We start from the raw sequence: 24147 nt of genomic DNA, 5'->3' as shown, positions 1-24147 counted from the left end.
CTTTCTTGGCCGATGACTGCTTATCCCATGTTATCTCCTAAACTGTACATCATGAACCAAAAATGCCATAGCCAAAACTCTCTGAAAATGCAAGTAACGTCCTACTTTTGAGGATATTGAGCTGAATCCAGAGTTTTATTATTCTGTTTACTTTCCTGGTTCTGTGTCCTATCTAACCCCCTGTCTCTCACTTACTCCCCAGTTTCCCAAACTGCACGGTGGTAGAATCAGGCTGGAATTTACATCCTAGGGATATTATCAAGTGTCTATAGATGATATTTATAATGCATGTGGGCTGGTATCCTGTGTGTCTGAGGCACAAACTGAAGGATTGGAGATTGACATGAAGATGTGGGATGCAGCATGGAGTACCACTAGATAGTGGCTTGGATTCCAACAATGTAATGTCACAATGGTCACTTTCCCCCTGGTCTCATTTCAATGAGGGCACCATGATGGGGTGGAAATGCTCCAAGATGCAGACATGGTCATCTTCTGTAGGAAAACAGTCCAATATTTCCTGTTAATTTATATAAGTTGCCTTGTTGGGCAATGAGGGCCACAGAATTCAAGATGGCTCCAAGCCATCCTTGCTTGTAGCATAAATATCACTGTGTCACCCCGAGGTGCTTAGTGACTGGTTTCTGACCAATGTGATACAGCTAACACAATGGCATGTCACATCTAAGTTCCAATTGGGAATAGGATCTTACTTCCTATTTCTTTCCTCTCCTGTTCCACTCATTCATGTTCTACTTCTGACCCTTTCCCTTTACCATTTTCTTCTCTATCTGAATAAAAAATCAACCGGAGACATTTTGAGCTGTCATGTATAGAGTCTGATGTGGCAGCGAACTGAGTCCACTTGACAGAAAGTCCTCTTCCAGGCTAACCTCCAATGAATCCATATCCACTACCTCTGATACCTTGAGGTGGAGGAACCAAGCTAATTTGTGCCTTGTTTCCTCATCCACAGAACCAGAGAGAAGTTAAATATAGAATTTGTCAGATGCGAGGTATTGGAGCAATTCAGTAGCAGAGGAACAATACACTACTAACAGTCTGCTAGGCCTCAATATCTCTCCATGCCCTAATTCCACTCCTAAGATCTCCTCTGCATTTCCCCTCAGCCATGCTTGTTGACTTTTTCACCTCCTATGGCTTAACCATCTTCCATTAGTCAGTTTCTGCAGCAGGGTTACTTTCTTCTCAACACACCGCACACAGACGTGTGCAGATCTAACTCGCTTTTGTTGTTCTCTTCTCAGCAATGTCACCATCAATGAGACCTTTCATAACTCTTTCTCCAATGACTCCCAGCTGTGGTTCACAGCACACAGTCCTGTGTAGCATTCAGCACTTGGTTTTTGTTTCATGTGTGGCAGTTTCTGTGCCTTTGTCCATCTCCAGACTATGATTGCCTAAAGGCAGGGAGTTTATGGTATACTCAGCTCCACACATGGGCCCACCAAAGTACCCATGTGCTTAGTGCCTAGTTATGGAATGAATCAATCAGAAGTTTATGGAAGCCTCTTCCCCTTTTAACCACCTCGACTGCTGGGATAAATGCCACTAAGAGTTTCAAGTTGTCTCTGGGCAGGAGGATGACCACAGTGGCCACTGCAGGAGTCTTTCCTCTGCAGTTCCTTCTGTAGAAGTCCCTAGATACTATTGCAAAGGAGGACTCCTGCATCATGTTCTCCAGCTCTAGCATTGCAGCCCCAGGCCAGCCCACTATAAAAGAGACGGATAGTTTTATTTGTGTGTCCTGAAGGCAGTGTCTTTCCGGGATCACAGGACAAAGGAGCAGGACCTATGGGCTCCAAAGGCACAGTAAAGAACCACAAAGAATCCTTTCCATTGCTTTCCTGTAGCCTCCTGTCCTCTTTACAATTATGGGACCTCACCTCAGCCAGAAGAGTGACCCTGCACCCATCCATGCCTATCTCAATGAGGATCCTGTCAGGTGGAGGCTGGTCTTGTCACTGAACCTCAGACGCAGTACACAGTGCTCTCGCATTTTCCTAGTGCAAATAAGCACATGATAAGCCGGTAGACAACATGACTAATCATCAGAAAAATGCAAGTCAAGAATACAATGAGAAATAACATCTCATCCATTGGAAGAGCTATCATCGAAAAGACAAAAGAAATGCTGCTGAGAATGTAGAGTGAAGGGAACCCTTGGGCACTGTTGTTGTGATCGCGGATTACTACAGTTGCTATGCAAAACATATGGTGGTTCCTCAAAATTTGAAAACAGAACTACCCTATGATCAAGCAATTCCACTTCTGGGATGAAATCCGGAGAAAACAGAATATGGCTAGGTATTGATTGCACCTCCATGATCAGGAAACACTATTTTGAACAACCCAGAGGTGAAAACTTCTGTGCCCATCAATGGTGAATGGATAAATAAGTGTTAGCTGTAGAATGAAATATGAGTCATCCATAGGAAAGGAAATATTGCTACCTGAGGTAATGGTACTGCACTTTGAAAGCATTATGCCAAGTGAAAATCAGCGAGACAGAGAATGGCATATATTCCCTTATTTGTGGAATCCAAAATGAAAAAAATGAAGAAAAAATCTAATTCAGAAAAAGAGATCAGAGAGAAGTAACCAGAATGGGGGTTGAGGGAAAGGTATAAAGGTACATCTTTTGCAAATATCTTCACCCATTCTACAAGTTGCTGTTTAGTTGGTTGATCATTTCCTTCGCTGTGAAGCTTTCTAATTTGTTGAAGTCCAGTAGTTCATTTTTGCTTTTGTTTCCCTAAAAACTTAAGTAAGTCTTTGTAGAAACTGAATACCAATTGTTTCTTGTCTTGGTTTCATTTTCATTTTGGTGGGATTCCACCCTACCCCCCGCTGTGAGTAACCTTTATGGAGTCTGTCACTGTTTTGATGTCCTTTTTTAAGGACATCAAAGATAAATAAAATAAAGATTTTATTTATTTATTCATGAGAGACACACACACACAGAGAAAGGCAGAGACACAGGCATAGGGAGAAGCAGGCTCCGTGCTAGGAGAGTGATGTAGGCCTTGATCCCAGGACTCCAGGATCACCCCGGGTTGAAGGTAGGTGCCAAACCCACTGAGTCACCCAGGGATCCCTGCTTTGATGTCCTTGAATGTTTTCACTTTTGTCTTGAACTAGGGTCTTGAATTAAAATAGATTTGCATTTGAGAATTAGTTTGGAAATAATTCCTTCAAAAGCCATATAATGGTCCTGATAGAAATAAGAATATTTATCACCTCTAATCTTGGGTGTCACCATATCTGTTTCCTGATCTGCAGAATGACTCAACAGTACCTATATCTTGGGGACATATCACGTACTGTAGGAGGCTTATCGTGATTGGTACACACCCACCCTCTTTTGCCTGTTATTAAAAGAAACAATGTTAGAAACACCTGTACACACTTTCATCCACCTGCATGTCTCTCCCTAGGCTGATCTATGATGCAGTTGAGAATGATCACTTGGAAATTGTCCGCTTGCTCCCCTTCTATGGTTCTGACCCCACTTTGGCTACATTCTCAGGTATGAAAAAGACTCACAGCGATCTTATGGAAATGTTTCTGGCAGGTAGGTCACTTCAGGAAACAGGAATGGCAAAGTTTAAGAAGTGTTCTTTATCCAAACTCAAATGATAGCTGATTTACATTTTACAAGATAGAAATTAAAAAGCTTTAAATTTTAGGATGGCAGTGTTTGCCTTTTGTTTGGTATAAGACAGTATTCTACTTAAGCTAATTAGTTTGGTGATCAGCTATTGCTTCTACACTTACTTTGGCCTACTTGTATTAATGTTTACAAAGATTTCCTAAATATATGCATGTTCTACATGTACACTTTAAAGATAGGTATTTTTTTTTGATACATTATTTTATTCAAATACCAGTCTGGCCACACAGGGCCCAAGAACACTCAGATAATAAGCCACATAGGAAGAGATGTTAAGGGATCCCTGGGTGGTACAGCAGTTTAGCGCCTGCCTTTGGCCCAGGGTGCGACCCTGGAGACCCCGGATCGAATCCCATGTCAGGCTCCTGGTGCATGGAGCCTGCTTCTCTCACTGCTTCTCTGCCTCTCTCTCTCTCTCTGTGTAACTATCATGAATAAATAAAAATTGGAAAGAGAAAAAAAACTTAAAAAAAGAAAGAGATGTTAAGGATTGGTCTTCCACATTACAGCCTGTATGTATGCTTACCTGTGACCTTGCCAACATCAAACCACATCCACACCTTGTTGGCCACCAAACCATTCAGCTGAGCTTCCTTAACCAGGAGCTGTTTAAAGCTACCAGTTTGAGCACTCTTGAACAATTTTGTTCAAGCTCTTAATAGCTGTAGGTATCTCAGCAAGTGTTGGAGGAACCAGCTCAACAGGCATAGTGCCAAAATGTGGCCAGTCAAGGCTTCCAGTAAGTCACAGCAGCATTCACCAGTGCCAGAGCCTAATCAGCGAGGTTACTGATGACCTGGGCCATGGTTCCAGGATGAAAGTAGGTTGGGTATCTTTACGTTTTAAGTCCAGGAGATAACAGAGATTCAAACACCCCAGTCTTGAAATTATTAGAGCGATTCCATGGGTTTTAGCACAAAAGCTGTTGTTTAAGGCACAGTCATTAGAGGATCCTTAAAACACAGCATAAGTTTTTTCTGAATGCGAGGAATGTGTATAGTTAAATTTCTTATCATTCACTTACTGTCAAACAATGCCACTGACTCGGATGGTAATAAACCCTCATTTATCTTGTTAGTCTAATGGTGGAAAAAAAACACATCTTAGTGTCAAAGAAGAGAGAGGGAAATGCAGTGCTCCTTTATTTTTGCATCTGGAAGCTAAGCAATTCTTAGGTTGCAATCTGGTGTTTGTGGAGTACTACTAGTGTTAGAGATGACCCATATCTAGCTAATAGCAGTGATTTGGTGTGCAGATTCTTACCAGATAGGGCCAAACTATTCTTTTAGTTTGTTTGAGAGTTGTAATTATGTGCAGCAAGAGAATTCTCTCAGATGTGCAGGAAATGACATGCTAGCCTCTTCCAAATTCATAGGAGAATGCCCCAACTCTGTCTGCATTATTTTCTATCAGCAAATTTTACTCTGTTATTTTTAAATTCATTTTAATTGTGTTTACAAACATATAACTTTACATTTTCTTATACATTAAAAATTTTGGGACATTTCCCTTATTTATTTGAGAGAGGCACATAGAGCATGAGTGGGGTGTGGGGACGGATGGGGGGACAGGCAGAAGCAGAGGGAGAAGCAGATTCACATTTGAGCAGGGAGCCCAATGAGAGGCTCTGTTCCAGGACTCTGGGATCATGACCTGAGGCGAAGGCAGATGCTTCATCCATTGAGCCACCCAAGCATCCCTCTCTTACACATTCTTAGGTGTACAACTCTGCAGTGTTAAATATATTGATACTATGTAGCATCTCTAGAACATCTTCATTTTATAGAGCATCCATTAAACACTAATTTCCCTTCCCCTTCCCTCCAGACTCTGGTAGATAATATTCCTTTTAATTTTGTGTGATTTTGGCTAGTTTTGATACTTTACAATATTTGACCTTCTTTTTTTTATTTTTTTAATATTTGACCTTCTGTGACTGGCTTTCACTAAGCATAATACTTTCAAAAATCATCCATGTTTTTATGTGTGTCAGAATCTCTCTCTCCCTTTCTTTTTCCAAATATAAAGTTTTTTTTAGTTTTTTTTTCCATCTTGAACCAAGATAAAAGCAGTATGGTTTGTTTTAAAATAAAAACTTTTGAGTTTTTGGTACCAAATTCTAATTTTAGTACATAAATCCACACCAAAATGAGTCCTATATATTTTTAAAAATAAATCAAATCCAGGAACTCTATTTATTTATTTATTTATTTATTTATTTATTTATTTATTTATTTATTTATTTATTTATGATGGTCACAGAGAGAGAGAGAGAGAGAGAGAGAGAGAGGCAGAGACACAGGCAGAGGGAGAAGCAGGCTCCATGTCCCGGAAGCCCGATGTGGGATTTGATCCCGGGTCTCCAGGATCACCCCCTGGGCCAAAGACAGGCGCTAAACCACTGCACCACCCAGGGATCCCCTGGGAACTCTTTTTAAAAATATACTGAATGATACTGCATTGTATGTATATACCACATTTGTTTATCTATTCATGTGAAGATGGGTATTTGAGGTGCTTCTACCTCTTAGGTATTGTGAGTAATGTTGTAATGAATATGCAATTAGCTGAGATCCTGCTTTCAATTATCTGAGATATGTTTTCAGAACTGGAATTACTGGTTCCTAGGGTATCTCTGTTTTTACCTTTCTGCACCAGCTTGTATGCCCACAAACAGTGTAAGAGGGTTCCCCTTTGTTTGTCTGCATCCTCACCAACATCTGTTGTTTCCTGTAATTTTCACTGTAGCCATCCTAATGGATAGAATGTGATATGTCATTGTTCATTTTCCCTAGTGATGAATAATGTTGACTATCTTTCTGTGTGCTTATTAATAATCATTCCTGTCTTCGGAGAGTTGTCTATTCAAGTCCTTTCTTCATGCTTTAATTGCGGGATATTTGTGCTTCCCTCTCCCCCTCTATTCCTTCCCTTTCTTCTTTCTTGCCAAAATTCCTTCTATACTCTGGCTGATATACATGATTTGCCCCTCCTGATATACATGATTTACAGATATTGTCTCCCATTCAGCAGGCTGTCTTTTCCATCTGTAATGTTTACTTTGATACACGGAAGTTTTTAAGTTTAAAGGCACATTTTGCTGCCTTTTATTGTGTTGCCTTTCTTTTAGTGTCATATCCAAGAAACTATTGGGTTGCAATTTTATGAGTGTTTTCCCCTACACGGTTACATTTTTAGGTCTCATGTTTAGGTCTTTAACACATTGGGAGTCATTTTGTGCCTACGGTGGAAGGTAAGGATCCAGCCTCATTCTTTTATGTATATACAATATTCCCAGGACAGTTTGTTAAGGAGAAGTCCTTAGCAGCCTTGTCAAGACATTTTCACAGTTTGTTATCGGCTCTCTGTTCTTTTGCTTTAGCCTATATGCCTGTCTTTAAGCCGATATGATACTGTCTGTATTCCTGTTGCTTTATAGTATGGTTTGAAATGAGAACTGTGAAGCCACTATGTTCTCTTTGAAGATTACTTTGGCTCTTTGGCATCCCTTGAGATTCCACATGAATTTTAAAATAGGTTTTTCTATTTTTTAAACAAAACTATGTCATTGGGGTTTTGATAGAGATTGCTTTCAATCTATAGTTTGCTTTGGGTCAGCAAATTTTAAATATTAAGTTTCAGAACCCAGGTGTGTGTGATATGGATATCTTTCCATCTATCTGTACTTTCTTAGAACTTTGAAATCAAAGTTTCATAGTTTTGAGTATACAAGTGTTTTGTCCCCTTGGCTGAGTTTATTCCTGAGTACTTACTCTTTTTTGATGCAATTGTGCTATTGTTTTATTTTCTCGTAGGATTCTTAGTGGAAAAACAAACCAGTTTCTGTGTTTTGACTATGTATCCTGGAACTTTGCTTAAAATGTTTTTGTTGTTGTTTTAAAGATTTTGCTTATTCATTCATGAGAGGCACAGAGCGAGAAGCAGAGACATAGGCAGTGGGAGAAGCAGGCTCCCTGTGCAGAGCCCAAAATGGGACTGGATCCCAGGACCCCGGGATCATGACCTTAGCCACCCAGGTGTCTGAAATTGTTTTAACTTTTTTTTTGGTTTTAACTTTTTAAAAATCTTGTTACTTTTGTTCCCTCTCCAGATCTTTTAAGTGACCGCGGGAGTCACAGTGATGATGATTTTATTGCCCCTTGGGAGATCTATGGAAGCTCTGTGTGTGGTAAGCAGTATGATTTATTTTTCAATCTACAGGGAAATGAATGTATTACATAACATTTCTCACTGGTGTGGGTGAAGGGTAGGTAGAAGTTTGGTGGGTGCTATAAGCAGAGATCATTAGGAAATATTCTCTGCTTCTTTATAATCATTTAATTAATAAGACCTAAAATCTTGTTGGAGTGGACTGATTCCTTTTCTCTTTTTTTTCCATTAGAACCAGATGAGAAAGATCGACATAATGTTTTGGTAAACCCTCCAGGACCAGAGGACCAGGATGATGAAAATAAGGCTAACAACAGTGATATGTTTTAATTTGAATTTTTGGACAGCCCCCTCTTACCATGTTATAACATCCAGGTGTCTGTCAGAGGTAAGCATTTATATCTTAGGATTGAAAAGTTTTGACTGTTGGGTTAGCTGGGCCTGAAAACTCTTTTAAGCTGAGGAGAGTGGGTGAGTGCATTGTAAGTGTCCATGAATCTCACTTAATGATCCTGTCCTGAAAAGATTAGTTATTCCTGGTGGGGTCAGATGGATCATGCAATATAAACTGTCCCAGTGAGAATACTACCAAGGCTAATAAGACCCCTGAGTCCAAAGCATTAAAGTTGTCATTCACTGGAATCCACAGAAGAGTTGGTCACTAGGATACCTCAATACTACATACTAGAGGCTTGGCAACATGCCCTATATGTACCTTCTCAGGCACACGAATGAAGTGTACTGCTCTCTGTTGTTGTTGTTGTTTTAATTTTTATTTATTTTTTTATGATAGTCACACAGAGAGAGAGAGAGAGGCAGAGACATAGGCAGAGGGAGAAGCAGGCTCCATGCACTGGGAGCCCGATGTGGGATTCGATCCGGGGTCTCCAGGATTGCGCCCTGGGCCAAAGGCAGGCACTAAACCGCTGCGCCACCCAGGGATCCCTGCACTCTGTTGTTAATCTCCCTTTCCTAATTCATGGTTCCTGGAATCTTTGAATATAAGATTTGCTTAAATCAAGTCTTGCCCTCATTGTGGAGCCAGCAAGTCCTGGTAACCAGTCTTTCAGGATTTCCATATCAACAGACCTGTGCTCTACTGTGTGTTAACAAAGGAGATAGATAAACATTTTCATCCTTGGTTTCTCAAGTTTTAAGTTTGCCTGTCATTATAAGCCATCAATCTTATTAGTGATAGAAAACATATGTATATATTATACAGTCAAAATTATACATTTTGACTTTTACAAGAAAATCCTGCCTTTTTAACAGCTCTATGAAAATGTTCTGAGGAAGCAGCAAAACTGTTGAATAAACGAGAAAATGGAAGTATTTTGTGTTCTATGTTCCTAAAATATATGTTTTTTATTGCCATTTAAAAAAATACTAGTGTTCAGTTTCTTAGACTTATATAAGTTTATAGCCCCTGTAAAAACTGAATCATAGTGAAGCTATGCAAGGAAATATGCTCTGGATATGATCTTGAGTGTCCCCCACTCCCTAAAATCTCAACTCTAGGACTGTGCATGCTATGCCTGCATACATATATATAAATATACACAAACATATGTTATTTAGATAAACATTATTCAGCTCTCCAATTTTTATTGCTGTAAAATATACATATTATAAAATTTGCTATTTGGACCATTTTTAAAAGTATGGTTTTTTAAATGTACAATCTTAATGGTATTAAATATAATGTTGTGCTACCATCCAACCATCTCCACCATCCAACTCAAGAACTCTTTTCATCTTGCAAAACAAAGTGCTAAATAGCTGCTCATTCCTTCCTACCATACTCCCTGTACAATATTCTGTGTCTCTGTAATTTGAACACTTCTCAGTATCCCATCAAAGAAGAATTATCCACTATTTTCCCTTTTTGTTGTTACTTAATTTCCCTCAGGCCAAAAATCCTGAAGGTTCACCATGTTGTACCACATTGCAGAGTTTCCTTGCTTTTTAAGGCTGACGGACATTCTATAGTACATATTGAGCATGTTTTGCTTAACCATTCATCCATTGAGGGAACCTGGGTTTCTTCCATGCTACCTTTCAAGATCATTTAAGTTCTGTCAGGTAGGTACCTCGAAATAAGAATTTCTGGTTTATAACATAATGATAGTTTTAACTTTTTTTAGGGAATGACATTCTGTTTCCATTTTTACATTATAGCCAGCAGGGAACAAATGCTCCATTATCCACATCCTCTCCAACACATGTGTTGCACAAATTGGTTTAACTTTGTGAATCCAGGTTGTCATCTGTTGTCTGTGCTTTTGGTACCATATCTAAGAAATTATTGCTAAACACCATCTCACGAAGCTTTTGCCATACATTTCCATCTCAGAATCTGGCAGTCTGAGCTCTTGGGTGATTTTTGTACATGGTGTTTCTTTAGGCCCCAACTTCATTCTTTTACATGTTAGGAATCCACTTTTTCTAGCACATTTGTTGAAAACACTGTCATTTCCATGGAATGGTCTTGGCCACCGGGTCGAAACTCATTTGACCAGGTATGTGGGGACTTTCTCTGGGCTTTAATTTGTCCTGTTAGTCTTTACAACTCTCTTCATGCTGTACAACAGTGTTTTGATGACGGTAGCATTACACTAAGATTTAAAATCAGGAAATATTATCCTATCCCTCTCCTCCAGGTCTGTTCTTTCTCAAGGTTGTTTTGGAAGTTCAGGGTTCTGTGAGATTGCACATGAATTTTAGGATGGATTTCTATTTCTGGAAAACAAAATACAAACAAATAAAACACATCTTTGGGACATTGACATAGATTGCACTGAATTGGTGGATACCTTTTGGTATCATGGACAGCTTAACAACATTAACTCTACTAATTTGTTAGTATGGATGGTCTTTCCACTCACTGTGTCTTTAATGCCTTTCAGCAATATTTCATGGTTTTCTTTATACAGCTCTTCCACGCCCTTGGTTAGCTTCATTCCTAAATACTTACTCTTTCTGATCCTATTATAATTGGAGATATTTTCTTAATTTTCTTTTGGTTACGGTTACTCTATAGAAATGCACCTAATTTCTTTTTCATTTAGGTGTGACAAACATATACTGTAATACTTACAGGTGTAGAATTTATTTTTTTATGAGCTCAAATAAGTATTTTTTAATAATAAATATTTTTTTATTGGTGTTCAATTTGCCAACATACAGAATAACACCCAGTGCTCATCCCATCAGGTACCCCCTCAGTACCCCCCACCCAGTCACCCCCACCCCTGCCCTCCTCCCCTGTCACCACCCCTAACTCTGGGAAAAGAACTACAGGTGTAGAATTTAAAGATTCATCACTTCCTATACTACCCAGTGCTAATCACAACAAGTGCCCTCCTTAGTGCCCATCACCCATCTCTCCCATCCGCTACCCACTCACCATTGGTAACTAACCATTCATTCCCTAGGGATCAGCATACCTTAATGATTTTTCATCTCTCTCCTTTGTTTCCTTCTGCTTGTTGACATTGTTTCTTAAATTCCATATATGAGCAAAATCATACGGTATTTGTCTTTCTCTGACTGACTTGTTTTACTTAACACGATATTCTCTAGCTCCACGTTGTTGCAAATGACAAGGTTTCATCCTTTTCTATGGCTCAGTAATATTCCATTGTACATGTAATATGATAGGAATATGTTGTAGTGTAATATGATGTAATATATATCAACCTCATCTTCCTTAGCCAGTCGTCAGTTGGTGAACATTTGGGCTCTATCCATAACTGTGCTGTTGATAATGCTGCCATTACAGCATATACCTCTCCGAATTGGTCGGGCCAATGCCTAGAAATGCAATTGATGGACCTGCAGTAGCCTTATTTTTAACTTTTTCAGTAACCTTCATACTTTTCTCCAAGTGGCCCAACAGTGTAAGAGTGCTTCCTGGTATCCACATGGTCACCAAAACCTGTTGCTTCCTGTGTTGTTAATTTGAGCCCTCTGACTGGTGTGAGATGATGACTCTCTGGAGTTTTGATCGTATTTCACTGATGATGAGCGATGTTGAACATCTTGTCATGTATCTGATGTCCATCTGGATGTCTTCTTTGGAGAAATGTCCGTTCATGTCTTCCGACCTCTTTTTAAAGTGGATTATTTGTATTCTGGGTTGTGGAGTTTTAGAAGTTCTTTTTTTTTAAATATTTTTTCTTTATTTATTTATGATAGTCACAGAGAGAGAGAGAGAGAGAGAGAGAGAGAGGCAGAGACATAGGCAGAGGGAGAAGCAGGCTCCATGCACCGGGAACCCGACGTGGGATTCGATCCCGGCTCTCCAGGATCAGGCCCTGGGCCAAAGGCAGGCGTCAAACCGCTGCGCCACCCAGGGATCCCTAGAAGTTCTTTATATACTTTACATACTAGCCCTTTATCAGGCATGACATTTGCAAATATCTTCTCCCACTCCTTAGGTTGGCTCTTAGTTTTCTGGATTGTTTCCTTGATGCACAGAGGATTTTTATTCTGATGAAGTCCCAATAGTTCATATTTCCTTTTGTTTCCCTTGCCCGTGACAACACAACTGGCAAGAAGTTGTCATAGCCAAGGTTGAAGAGGTTACTGTCTGGAATCTCCTCTGAGATTTTCATAGTTTTGTGTCTTACATTTACACCAATATCTTTTTTTTTTTTAGTTTTTTGTATTATTTATTTTATTTATTTATTTATTTATTTTGTTTTTAATTTATTTTTTATTGGTGTTCAATTTACTAACATACAGAATAACCCCCAGTGCCTGTCACCCATTCACTCCCACCCTCCGCCCTCCTCCCCTTCTACCACCACTAGTTCGTTTCCCAGAGTTAGCAGTCTTTACGTTCTGTCTCTCTTTCTGATATTTCCCACACATTTTCGCTTCCCTTATATTCCCTTTCACTATTATTTATATTCCCCAAATGAATGAGAACATATAATGTTTGTCTTCTCTGACTGACTTACTTCACTCAGCATAATACCCTCCAGTTTCATCCACATTGAAGCAAATGGTGGGTTTTTGTAATTTCTAATAGCTAATATTCCATTGTATACATAAACCACATCTTCTTTATCCATTCATCTTTCGTTGGACACCGAGGCTCCTTCCACAGTTTGGCTATCGTGGCCATTGCTGCTATGAACATCGGGGTGCAGGTGTCCCGGCGTTTCTTTGCATTTGTATCTTTGGGGTAAATCCCCAACGGTGCAATTGCTGGGTTGTAGGGCAGGTATATTTTTAACTGTTTGAGGAACCTCCACACAGTTTTCCAGAGTGGCTGCACCAGTTCACATTCCACCAACAGTGTTTGAGGGTTCCCTTTTCTCCGCATCCTCTCCAACATTTGTTGTTTCCTGCCTTGTTAATTTTCCCCATTCTCACTGGTGTGAGGTGGTATCTCATTGTGGTTTTGATTTCTATTTCCCTGATGGCAAGTGATGCAGAGCATTTTCTCATATGCATGTTGGCCATGTCTATATCTTCCTCTGTGAGATTTCTGTTCATGTCTTTTGCCCATTTCATGATTGGATTGTTTGTTTCTTTGGTGTTGAGTTTAATAAGTTCTTTATAGATCTTGGAAACTAGCCCTTTACCTGATATGTCATTTGCAAATGTCTTCTCCCATTCTGTAGGTTGTCTTTGAGTTTTGTTGACTGTATCCTTTGCTGTGCAAAAGCTTCTTGTCTTGATGATGTCCCAATAGTTCATTTTTGCTTTTTTTCTTTTGCCTTCATGGATGTATCTTGCAAGAAGTTACTATGGCCGAGTTCAAAAAGGGTGTTGCCTGTGTTCTTCTCTAGGATTTTGATGGAATCTTGTCTCACATTTAGATCTTTCATCCATTTTGAATTTATTTTTGTGTATGGTGAAAGAGAGTGGTCTAGGTTCATTCTTTTGCATGTGGATGTCCAATTTTCCCAGCACCATTTATTGAAGAGACTACCTTTCTTCCAATGGATAGTCTTTCCTCCTTTATCGAATATTAGTTACCCATAAAGTTCAGGGTCCACTTCTGGATTCTCTATTCTGTTCCACTGATCTATGTGTCTGTTTTTGTGCCAGTACCACACTGTCTTGATGACCACAGCTTTGTAGTACAATCTGAAAACTGGCATTGTGATGCCCCCAGATATGGTTTTCTTTTTTAAAATTCCCCTGGCTATTCGGGATCTTTTCTAATTCCACACAAATCTCAAAATAATTTGTTCTAACTCTCTGAAGAAAGTCCATGGTATTTTGATAGGGATTGCATTAAACGTGTAAATTGCCCTGGGTAACATTGACATTTTCACAATATTAATTCTGCCAATACATGAGCATGGAATATTTTTCCATCTCTTTGTGTCTTCCTCAATTTCTTTCAGAAGTGTTCTATAGTTTTGAGGGTATAGATCCTTTACATCTTTGGTTAGGTTTATTCCTAGGTATCTTATGCTTTTGGGTGCAATTGTAAATGGGATTGACTCCTTAATTTCTTTTTCTTCAGTATCATTGTTAGTGTATAGAAATGCCACTGACTTCTGGGCATTGATTTTGTATCCTGTCACGCTACCGAATTGCTGTATGAGTTCTAGCAATCTTGGGGTGGAGACTTTTGGGTTTTCTATGTAGAGTATCATGTCATCGGCGAAGAGGGAGAGTTTGACTTCTTCTTTGCCAATTTGAATACCTTTAATGTCTTTTTGTTGTCTGATTGCTGAGGCTAGGATTTCCAGTACTATGTTGAACAGCAGTGGTGAGAGTGGACATCCCTGTGTTGTTCCTGATCTTAGGGGAAAGGCTCCCAGTGCTTCCCCATTGAGAATGATATTTGCTGTGGGCTTTTCATAGATGGCTTTTTAGATGTCGAGGAATGTTCCCTCTATCCCTACACTCTGAAGAGTTTTGATCAGGAATGGATGCTGTATTGTGTCAAATGCTTTCTCTGCATCCAATGAGAGGATCATATGGTTCTTGGTTTTTCTCTTGCTGATATGATGAATCACATTGATTGTTTTATGGGTGTTGAACCAGCCTTGTGTCCCAGGGATAAATCCTACTTGGTCATGGTGAATAATTTTCTTAATGTACTATTGGATCCTATTCGCCAGTATCTTGTTGAGAATTTTTGCATCCATGTTCATCAGGGATATTGGTCTGTAATTCTCCTTTTTGGTGGGGTCTTTGTCTGGTTTTGGAATTAAGGTGATGCTGGCCTCATAGAACGAATTTGAAAGTACTCCATCTCTTTCTATCTTTCCAAACAGCTTTAGGAGAATAGGTATGGTTTCTTCTTTAAACGTTTGATAAAATTCCCCTGGGAAGCCATCTGGTCCTGGACTCTTGTGTCTTGGGAGGTTTTTGATGACTGCTTCAATTTCCTCCCTGGTTATTGGCCTGTTCAGGTTTTCTATTTCTTCCTGTTCCAGTTTTGGTAGTTTGTGGCTTTCCAGGAATGCGTCCATTTCTTCTAGATTGCCTAATTTATTGGCGTATAGCTGTTCATAATATGTTTTTAAAATCGTTTGTATTTCCTTGGTGTTATTAGTGATCTCTCCTTTCTCATTCATTATTTTATTAATTTGAGTCTCTTCTCTCTTCTTTTTAATAAGGCTGGCTAATGGTTTATCTATCTTATTAATTCTTTCAAAAAACCAACTCCTGGTTCTGTTGATCTGTTCCACAGTTCTTCTGGTCTCGGTTTCTTGAGTTCTGCTCGAATCTTTATTAACTCCCTTCTTCTCTTGGGTGTAGGATCTATTTGCTGTTTTTTCTCTAGTTCCTTTATTTGTAAGGTTAGCTTTTGTATTTGAGTTCTTTCCAGTTTTTGAATGGATGCTTGTATTGCGATGTATTTCCCCCTTAGGACTGCTTTTGCTGCATCCAAAAGATTTTAAACGGTTGTATCTTCATTCTCATTAGTTTCCATGAATCTTTTTAATTCTTCCTTAATTTCCTGGTTGACCCTTTCATCATTTAGCAGGATGGTCCTTAACCTCCACGTGTTTGAGGTCCTTCCAAACTTCTTGTTGTGATTTAGTTCTAATTTCAAGGCATTATGGTCTGAGAATATGCAAGGGACGATCCCAATCTTTTGGTATCGGTTCAGACCCGATTTGCGACCCAATATATGGTCTATTCTGGTGAAAATTCCATGTGTGCTTGAGAAGAATGTGTATTCAGTTGAGTTTGGATGTAAAGTTCTGTAGATATCTGAGAAATCCATCTGGTCCAGTGTATCATTTAAAGCTCTCGTTTCGGGATCCCTAGGTGGTGCAGTGGTTTAGCGCCTGCCTTTGGCCCAGGGCGTGATCCTGGAGACCCGGGATCGAATCCCACATCGGGCTCCCGGTGCATGGAGCCTGCTTCTCCCTCTGCCTATGTCTCTGCCTCTCTCTCTCTCTCTGTGTGACTATCATAAATAAATAAAAATCTTTAAAAAAAAAACATAAAGCTCTCGTTTCTTTGGAGATGTTGTGCTTAGAAGACCTATCGAGTATAGAAAGAGCTAGATTGAAGTCACCAAGTATAAGTGTATTATTATCTAAGTATTTTTTACTTTCGTTATTAGTTGGTATAAATATTTGGCAGCTCCCTCATTCGGAGCATATATATTGAGGATTGTTAAGTCCTCTTGTTGAATAGATCCTTTAAGTATAATATAGTATCCCTCTTCATCTCTCACTACAGTCTTTGGGGTAAATTTTAGTTTATCTGATATAAGGATGGCTACCCCTGCTTTCTTTTGAGGACCATTCGAATGATAAATGGTTCTCCAACCTTTTATTTTCAGGCTGGAGGTGTCCTTCTGTCTAAAATGAGTCTCTTGTAGACAACAAATAGATGGGTCCTGCTTTTTTATCCAGTCTGAAACCCTGCGTCTTTTGATGGGGTCATTAAGCCCGTTCACATTCAGAGTTACTATTGAGAGATATGAGTTTAGTGTCATCATGATATCTATTCAGTCCTTGTTTTTGTGGAATATTCCACTGAACTTCTTCTTAAAGGGGAATTTTAAGAGTCCCCCTTAAAATTTCTTGCAGAGCTGGTTTGGAGGTCACATATTCTTTTAGTTGCTGCCTGTCTTGGAAGCTCTTTATCTCTCCTTCCATTTTGAATGAGAGCCTTGCTGGAGAAAGTATTCTTGGTTGCATGTTCTTCTAATTTAGGACCCTGAATATATCCTGCCAGCCCTTTCTGGCCTGCCAGATCTCTGTGGAGAGGTCTGCTGTTACCCTAATACTCCTCCCCATAAAAGTCAGGGATTTCTTGTCTCTTGCTGCTTTAAGGATCTTCTCTTTATCTTTGGAATTTGCAAGCTTCACTATTAAATGTCGAGGTGTTGAACGGTTTTTATTGATTTTAGGGGGGGGATCTCTCTATTTCCTGGATCTGAATGCCTGTTTCCCTTCCCAGATTAGGAAAGTTTTCAGCTAGAATTTGTTCAAATACATATTCTGGCCCTCTGTCCCTTTCGGAGACCTCGGGAACCCCAATTAAATGTAGGTTTTTCTTTCTCAGGCTGTCGTTTATTTCCCTTAATCTATCTTCATGGTCTTTTTATTGTTTGTCTCTTTTTTCCTCAGTTTCCCTCTTTGCTATCAACTTGTCTTCTATGTCACTCACTCGTTCTTCCACCTCGTTAACCCTCGTCGTTAGGACTTCTAGTTTGGATTGCATCTCATTCAATTGATTTTTATTTTATTTATTTTATTTTTTTTTTATTTATTTTTATTTATTTATGATAGTCACAGAGAGAGAGAGAGAGAGAGGCAGAGACATAGGCAGAGGGAGAAGCAGGCTCCATGCACCGGGAGCCTGATGTGGGATTCGATCCCGGGTCTCCAGGATCGCGCCCTGGGCCAAAGGCAGGCGCCAAACCGCTGCGCCACCCAGGGATCCCTCATTCAATTGATTTTTAATTTCTGCCTGATTAGCTCTAAATTCTGCAGTCATGAAGTCTCTTGAGTCCTTTATACTTTTTTCTAGAGCCACCAGTAGCTGTATAATAGTGCTTCTGAATTGGCTTTCTGACATTGAATTGTAATCCAGATTTTGTAACTCTGTGGGAGAGAGAACTGTTTCTGATTCTTTCTTTTGAGGTGATATTTTCCTTCTAGTCATTTTGCTCAGTGCAGAGTGTCCAAAAGCAAGTTGTATTTGGAAAAAGAGAAAAAGAGAGGAGAGAAAGAAGGAAATAAAAGAGAAAGAGAAAAAAAAGGGAAGAAAAAAAACGAAAAAAAAAGAAGAAAAAGAGAAAGAAAAAGAAAGGAGGAAAAAAAGGGAATGGGGGAAGGAAACAAATCAAAAAGCAAAAAAAAAAAAAAAAAAGAACCCCGGGGGAGTATCTTCTGATTCTGTGTACTTTAAGTCCCTTGGCTTCTCCTGGAAGTTGTCAGTCTAGCTGGTGTTCTGGAGGTGGGGCCTGTTGTGCTGATTTTCAGGTGTTAGCAGTTGGGGGAGCTGCTGTGTCCCTGCCTGGTGCAGGGCTCAGTGGGGGTTGTTTACCCCGTGAGGCCACGGAGGAACAGCCCCAGTGGCGGGGCCAGCTCTGGAAACCTGGATTCAGCTCTGGCAGGAACTCCGTCTGCAGGGCCTGGAGGCTCTGGGGCGGGGCCGCTGATCTGCTCAGCTCGGGGCAGGAGCTTCCTTGTTGTCCTGGGCCCTCCAGGTCTCTGCCTGTCCCGGGGGAGGCCGGATCCTGGGCTGTATCCCGGCGCCCTGTGCTCCGGAGCCTGCGCTGGTGGATTCGCGCTCCCAGGCCGCGCAACCCCCTCCGTGGAGCTGCCGCCCGAGCCCCTCCAAGCTGCTCCTGGAACCACGCAGCCCCCTCTGCACGCAGCCTCTTCCTCTGCCCGAGCCCCTCCGAGCTGCTCCGGGTCCCGCCGGTCCTGCTGTGCGCGCTGCAGCCCTTAGGGAGCTCGGTGCACTCTCCTGGGTGCGCAGATGCTCTGTTACTGTCCCAGGGAACCCGAGGGCATCCCCGCCCTCCTGGGTCCTGCTCCAACTCCCTGCGAGCCCCTTTCCTCCCGGGAAGGTTGGTGCAGCTCCTGCTCCTCCGGGACGGGGCTCTCCTGTCCTGGGGACACTCGCCCCGGCCTCAGCCTGGTTCCTCGCAGGGGCCCTCCCCCTTGGAGGCCTTTGTTTCTTTATTTCTTTTTCCCCGTCTTCCTACCTTGATAGATGCACGAACTCTTCTCACTCTAGCATTCCAGCTGGTCTCTCTTTAAATCTCAGGCCGAATTGATAGATTTTCAGGATAATTTGAAGGTTTTCTAGGTAATTTGGTGGAGACAGGTGATTTGGAGACCCTACTCTTCCGCCATCTTTCTCCTCCCCATTTACACCAATATCTATTTTGAATTTATTTTTGTGTGTGGTTTAAAAGAGGATCCCAGATTCATTCTCCTACATGAGGCTGTCCAGTTTTCCCAACACCAACAGTTGAAGATACTCTTTTCCCACAGATGTTCTTTCCTGCTTTGTCAAAGATAACTTACCACACAAGGTCCACTTTCTAGATTATTTTAGATCCTCTTTATTTATTCACGAGAGACACACAGATGCAGAGACATAAGCAGAGGAAGAAGCAGGCTCCTTGCAGGGAGCTCCATGTGGGACTCATTCCCAGGACCTGGGAACCTGCTTTGCCAAAGTACCTCTGGTGGACCTATGGCTTTAGGAGTAAGAGCTGCTTCCCCTGGGCATCTCTGGGTGGCTCAGTGGTTTAGTGCCACTTACAGCCCAGGGCATGATCTTGAGTCCCGGGATGGAGTTCCACGTCGGACTCCATGAATGGAGCGTGGTAGTCCCTCTGCCTGTGTCTCTGACTCTGTCTTTCTCCCTCTGTGTGTTTGTGTGTGTCTCTTTAAATAAAAGAAGAAAAAGGAACCTAAGAGAAAAATAAAAATAACCAAAAAAAAGCTGGGCTTCTGAGTCCATCTGCCTTTGAAGGAGATCCCAATTGTTTCCTTTCAGGACCCAGTGCCTCTCCTGTTGCAACGGGTGCACTACTTGTTTGGTGGAGGCCCGAGGAGTCCCATATGGTGCCAGTCTAGGAGGGGCAGGGAGCATAGAGGCCTCAGGGACTCAGCAGGCCTCGCAGAGTGGACGAGGTCTGGCCCCCAGCTGCCCTGAAGTTCCACACACTCCACCCCACCCTGGCTGGTTGGCTGAGGGTGGTGGGTGGCAGGGGAGGCTGTGGGGGATGGGGGGCGGTGTCCGTGGGAGCCAGATCATGCCTGGCTCACTTATGACTGCCTGCCCCATTGTGCAGGTCCAGGAGGGATACAGAAATGCATAGTGTGTTGCAGTGACCGGGCACTGCCTAGTGAATGCGGGGCCCTCTGCCAGGCGAAATAAGGAAGGGCTCCTGTATGGCCTGCTGCCTGCCACTGGCTGGACCTCCTATATTTAAAGGCTCTGTTGGTGGCAGGTGGTGCCCATGGACGTAATGGGCAGCATGCTCTCAGTGATCTCCTAGGAATCGTCTGGCAGATGTTGGCCAGGAAAATGGCCAGAGACACGGTCGGGGTGTGGAGGACACAGACCCGACCTCCACCAAAGCGGCTGCTTAGTCTACTGGACTCCCTGCTCAGTGCTAGTCATGGGAGGGCGGGACCACCCAGAGACCCTCCCACCACCTTGCTCCTGATTGGCAGGACCTTGGGGCCAAGGCCCAGGACATAACTCCAGGGGGTAGAGCTCTAGGTGAGTAAGGGCACAGATGCCTGGCAGCAGGCGGCAGGCCAGGAGCCACTCTATGCCTTCACTGCTTTCTTGCCCCCGCCTCCCAGCGGTGACCCTAGGGGGCATATTTCCACTTGCCAGGAGCCAGGCCATTGCAGGGACTCAGAATCAGACTTCCAGCCCCTTCCCTCACAGCGGCCCAGCTCCCTACAGGCCCGTGGTGGGGGAGCATTGGGAACCCAGCCAGGGCCCCATGGAGAGTGAGACGGGGTCCCGGGAAGCCGGGCTTGCCCCGGCATCCTGTCCCTACTTCATGCTGGAATGGAGAATTCAAGCAGCTGGGGCCTGCAGGGACATAGGCACCCCGAGGGATGAGGGGACACCGCAGTCCCTAGGTGTTGGGACTGTGGAGGAGCCTGTGCATGAAGCCAGGGCTGGGAGGGAGACAGAGCAAGCCCCGCTGGTTGTGGAGTTGGTGCTGGCGGTGGAAGACACCATGGTGGTGGTCGAGGTCGTATACGGGGCAGTGGCTGACAACCGTGAGGAGGCAGAGGAAGAGGGGCAGAGGGAGGAGGAGTCTCAGGTGGTGGAAGAGGAGGAGGAGTGTGAGCATGAGGAGGACTCGGGGGAGGAATCTGAGGAGGGGACGCAGTTTGAAGTAGACGACGAGGAGGCTGATGAAGAGACCGGGACTGATGATGAAGAGGAGACTGAAGATGACAGGTCTGAGGTGGACGATGAATCTGAGCAGGACGACGAGGAGGATGTGGCAATGGCTCACGAGGAAGAGGGGGAGGCTGAGGAGGAGCCTGTCATGTCTGAGATGTTGTACATGGTTGAGGAGCAGGCTAATCTTCAGGAAGAGGAAGATAAGATGGAGGAGGGCCAGGGAGAGGAAGACGCCAGGAAGAGGAAGACGCCAGGGAGCTGCAAGATAAGCAGCAAGGGTCAGAGCATCCAGAGGCAGGGCCGAGTCCACTGGAGTCCCTGCCAGAGGCTCTCGAGGTGCTCTGGGCAGACATGAAGCCCACCAATGGAAGAGGCAGGCACTCCTTCACTCCGTTTCAGCTCAGGCTGAGACAGAGATGGCACCATTGCCTGGAACAGCGAAGTGCCCATATGCAGGGCGTCTGTGGCTTCTGGGCCAAGGCTGTATCCTTGCTGCTGTGGGGCAAAGACCCCAAGGTGATGAGAGTGGGGGGTGATGTGGGTTACTGGGGGTGGGGGTGGCATGTGCCAAGAAGGACATGAGGAGGGCAGGGGCGCTGTGGGGTATGGGTATCCCTCAGACAGCATTGGTGAACACTCCCCGCCAGTCCCGGGGTGGGAGTGGCAATGATGCTCATGCCCCGGTGATCGTCACAGCCTTGGGAGCCCGCTTGAGGGTGGGCTCCTCCTGGACTAGATCGTCCCAGGAGGCAGCGAGTGTCAAGTGCGGGGGATGACATGTAGTCCGGGTCACACGTAGGAATGGCAGCAGGGTCTCAGCACACACCACGGCAACCTGCAAAGACCCTTTTTGCCTCGGCACAGTGCTGCAGCCAGGAGACTGCGTGTGCCCCCCTCTGACCTGTCGGGCAGAGGCATGGATGTGTGCCGTCCTGGGAGAAGCCCATTGTTCCTTGCCGTGGGCCCACAGGCATGTGCAGTGGATGGGGTGCGGGGAGGGGTGTGTCTTGGGATACACAGCTCTCATCCTGTGGCAGTGCGCACATGGGCAGCAGCCAGAGGCCTAGTGGGCCATGCTCAGTGCAGCCTGTGTGGATGGACTGGGAGCCAGCAAGAGGACAAGGGCGCCAGGCCACACTGCTATACAGGCCTGTGGTGTTGTTTTAGCTCTTGCATCTCCAGCCCTGGAAGGGTCTTTGACCTAAAGCAGTACCACCAGACGTGTGAGCATGACAAAAGTGTCTCTGGTCGCCCTTGACACTGTGCATAGGAGAAACTTTGCAACAAGGCTCTAGGCCAGGGTGGAATCATAGCAGCAATCCCCTCAGTGTCCATAGGCATCTCCTCCATGGCCCAAAAGCCACACAGAGAACCCTGACCAGCATGCTGACATTAAGGAGCATGAATTTGAATTCTGTGGGCACATGCGTGGAGGAAACCTAAAGCCAGAATGGTCCATGCTCGTGGGTGGTGTTGTGGGGGCCAGGGGAATGATCGTCATTTTCAGCCAGGCTGAGAATCACTCGTTTGTTGGCCCTTTGTCCCAGAGACCGTACAAACTTATGTCATGGGTGCCTGGCTGTCTGTGTCCCTGCATGTGTCTGAGGCCCTGGGTGTTTCTGTCCCTGCCAGGGAGCTTCAAGATGCCTAGATGAATATGAGGAGACAGCACACTTGTCCACAGCCATCCCAGACATACAGATGGATGCCAGTGGTCAACATGGTTCTCCTGCATAGGAAATCACTGAGGACGACGGTGTGGTGCTGACACATCAGACAGAAGATGGGGCTCCAGGAGCCATGGAAATTTCATTAAAAGTTAGAAACACAAGATCGTGTGTGTGTGTGTGTGTGTGTGTGTGTGTGTGCCTGTGTGTGTCTGTGTGTGTTTGTGCGCCAGTCTTCAGGACGCTGCTTGGTTGGGCGACCTTGATTTTTCCAGAATGGGGCAGCCTGCTGTATGCCTGAGGTTTACCTCTGTGTCTAGACATCAACAGCCTGGGGAACAAGTGGGCCCACAAGCCAGGAGAGGGCTTGAGCCCGCTGGCCAACCACATCGGAAGGGGCAGCGCACTGCCTCACAGTGTCAACTGTTCTACACAGAGAGAGCAAATGAGAATGAGGAGAGACTCCACAACCTGATTGGGGTGTAAGTCTTTCCTGGGGAGATGAGGGAGTTCAGGGGAAGGCAGTGATGGGCCAGGGCCTAACAGTCCAGTACTCAGTTTGGCTGCATGGTGATGACGGTCTTGTGTGGTGGGATGTTCACCTTAAAGCCTCAGCCACATGTGTTGTGTGAATGCACGGGGAGCCGGGCTCAACCCTTACAATTCTGGTGAAGCCAGTGCCAGTGTTCTCCATTGGTGGGTTAACATGCTCACTGTTGCTGAGACTGTTGGCGTCTCAGGAACAACAATGTCTTGGGATGTTCAGGACCACCGGTCAGGTCTCAAGCCAGCAGTATGGGCGAGGGGCCAGGGTCAGGTGTGGATCAGGAATGCTGACACTGTGTTTCAGGTCCAGATTGCTGGGTGAAATCGTCAATTGCAGAACAGAGATATGCACACAAGCACTTGTGCACTCAAACTCACACCTCCTCAGTCACTGCACAACACACACACTGACGCCAGTGCATGCCCATCCATGTACACACACACTCCTGCTGACCCACACTAGCTTCCTCACCTGTACTGAAACCCACACCCATGCTGACACCCACACTCACCCGTACTGGCTCACAGATATGCTGGCATCCTCTCGCATTCAGCTCCCTCACCCATAATGACCCACACCTCAGTCCCTCCTGCTGCTACACAGGTACAACCATACTGATGTGTGCTCAATTCCTGAGACTGCCTGACACCTAAAATTACCTCACTGCGAATGACACACACACTGCCATGTACTCATCTACATCATTACAGCTCTCTGACACTGGCTGCTAC

At 43.7% G+C, this 24147-nt stretch overlaps 1 long non-coding RNA gene and 1 pseudogene across 1 annotated transcript; one reads left to right on the top strand and one right to left on the bottom strand.

The window, feature by feature from the left end:
* Nucleotides 1-1492: 1492 nt before the first annotated feature.
* On the bottom strand, nucleotides 1493-4499 carry LOC140629047 (ATP synthase subunit g, mitochondrial pseudogene; annotated as a pseudogene).
* A 3129-nt stretch (nucleotides 4500-7628) lies between these two features.
* On the top strand, nucleotides 7629-23033 carry LOC140629142 (uncharacterized). Its single transcript, XR_012027000.1, has 3 exons — nucleotides 7629-7883; nucleotides 8097-8252; nucleotides 22835-23033. It is a non-coding gene; the product is annotated as an uncharacterized lncRNA (long non-coding RNA).
* The last annotated feature ends 1114 nt before the right edge of the window (nucleotides 23034-24147 follow it).

This window comes from Canis lupus, chromosome Y (assembly GCF_048164855.1).
Source record: "Canis lupus baileyi chromosome Y, mCanLup2.hap1, whole genome shotgun sequence".
NCBI lineage: Eukaryota > Metazoa > Chordata > Mammalia > Carnivora > Canidae > Canis > Canis lupus.
The sequence above is the reverse complement of the archived record's forward strand: the minus strand, read 5'-3'. Positions and strand labels throughout refer to the sequence as shown.